Raw genomic sequence first — 2121 nt, 5'->3', positions numbered from 1 at the left:
ATTCGGATTTGGAATATTCATATCCAATCGGATATATAATCTTAATCGGTTCGGTTCGGATTCGGTTCGGGTTTTTTCGGGTTCGGTTCGGATTTATCCAAACAAATATTGGATAAAAAAATCCATGAAATGTCTTATAAAAATTAACAAAAACATCGTTCATAATGTCATTGGTACGGAAAACAACCTAATATTAATAGTATCGGATCATGAAAAAAATCAACCTAATTGCGTGATCAAACTAATTACGTGATGTACATGTACCAAATCAGAGCAAGAGAATATGAAATGAAGGTATTTTGCAAATGATTTTTCTCTGTATTCCATTAATGCTACATGATTCTCTTTATACAGGTGGTATAGGGTAAAACGTAAAATTTCTATCTGAAAAAGTAAACCAAACAACTAAACAAAAAATAAAATTCTCTGTTCTTGAACAAAAAAAATGAGTCTGAACTGCGTAACATATCACGCCTTGCAAAGATCAGATTCAGACGGAGATATAAGGAGACGTAAAGATCCAAACTTCATGGGAAAGATGATGAGAAACGGATCTTCTCTGCCACAAGTGGCGAGAATCAAGATGGGTCATCGTCGTTATCCAAGGCTTTACAGTGCAGATGCAGTCTATGAAGATTCTGGCAAGTCCAGATTGGTCAGAAGCTCTGGGATTAGAAGGGATTGAAGTTTTGAGGATTTGAACAAACGCGAAATGTAATCTTTGGACCACTCATCTTGTCCTTCTGCAAGAACCTGCCCACATTATCAAGAAGAAATGTGAAAACTTGGATCGGTATACGTTTTGACTCCGTTAAGGAAATTTCTTGCCTTTGCTAAACTAGTGTCTCCAGGGCCTGCTTGTTGTTCCCGAATACAGAAACACCACGAAACAAACACAAGACGAAGCTTAGCATAGAATTAACGCAAGCGAGGCAGACGACGACGCAAAAGGCATAGAGAAGCACATATAAAATGAAGCAAATCAGTCACACAAATCAGAGACAAAACGGAGCAAAGAGAAGCAGAAGATAAAGCTCACACGAACCAGAGAAAAAATGAAGGTAAGAGAGATAGAAGAAGGCAGAAACCGAAGCTCACACGAACCACAGAGAAAAAGAAGCAAAGAGCAGGAGAAGAAGGTGATGTTACAGCCTAGAATTGATCACGATGCAGAGAGAACCCATAGAAGAGGGAGAAAAAGAACGAATCTCAGACGAAGAAACTACCGACGACGCAAACCAGAGGCGCGGAGAGAGAGGTAGTCGGCGATGCAAACCAGAGGTGCAGAGAGAGAGGCAGTGTCGGCGGCGAAGATCAGGACCAGAGAGAGACGGCTCAGCTTAGCAGAGAGTGAAGGCTCAGTAGACGCAAACCTCATAAGCGGCGACGGAGGAGACGGTTCAGGCGACAAAGAAGAAGGCTTAGGCGACGGAGGACGCGGATCGAGCTTGAGGAAGAGCTTCGACGGACATGAATCGAAAGCGCAGAGGGTTAAGATTCTTAACCCTAACCCTAATGAATTAAACTAAAATTTTAATTCGGTTTAATCGGATAACCGAAACCGATCGGTTATTTACCCGAACCGAACCGATCCGATCGGTTATAGGATTATGATAACCGATCGGTTATTTTTGCAAAATCCGATCCGAACCGAAACCCGATTAATCGGTTCGGTTTTATCCGAACCCGATTAACCCGATCCGATTGCCCAGCCCTAATAGATTCCATGGCTAGGAAAGATTATCCTTTAGAGAGGGAGATCATACTAGACAGACTTGATCATTATTCACGGGGATCTAGGTCGGATAGAGGTTTCGCTCTCGATTATCATTTTGAGTTATGTCATTGTCTCGCCCTCCTTTCAGACCGTTTTTCACAGAGTATTTGCTCGAGGACGAGTAAAGGTTTAAGTCTGGGGGAGTTTGATAACACGTACTTTGGGTGATGTTTTGATATAGAATGTCTAGCGTATTTCACTGGGTTTTACATATTTGTAGACATTCTAGGACACATTTGGCTTCGATATTGCATGGTTGTGTTCTTTGGTGTTTAACAGGTTTTCACACATAAAGAGAGCAAAAGGAGTGGAAAACATAGATTACGGAACATCACAGACAAACC

At 41.5% G+C, this 2121-nt stretch overlaps 1 pseudogene; it reads left to right on the top strand.

The window, feature by feature from the left end:
- Positions 1-445: 445 nt before the first annotated feature.
- LOC104798743 lies at positions 446-718 on the top strand (annotated as a pseudogene).
- Positions 719-2121: the final 1403 nt, after the last annotated feature.

The sequence above is a fragment of the Tarenaya hassleriana genome, unplaced genomic scaffold (assembly GCF_000463585.1).
Source record: "Tarenaya hassleriana unplaced genomic scaffold, ASM46358v1 Cleome57, whole genome shotgun sequence".
In the NCBI taxonomy this organism is placed as follows: domain Eukaryota; kingdom Viridiplantae; phylum Streptophyta; class Magnoliopsida; order Brassicales; family Cleomaceae; genus Tarenaya; species Tarenaya hassleriana.
Note: the sequence above shows the minus strand (reverse complement) of the source record. Positions and strands in the feature narration are given on the sequence as shown.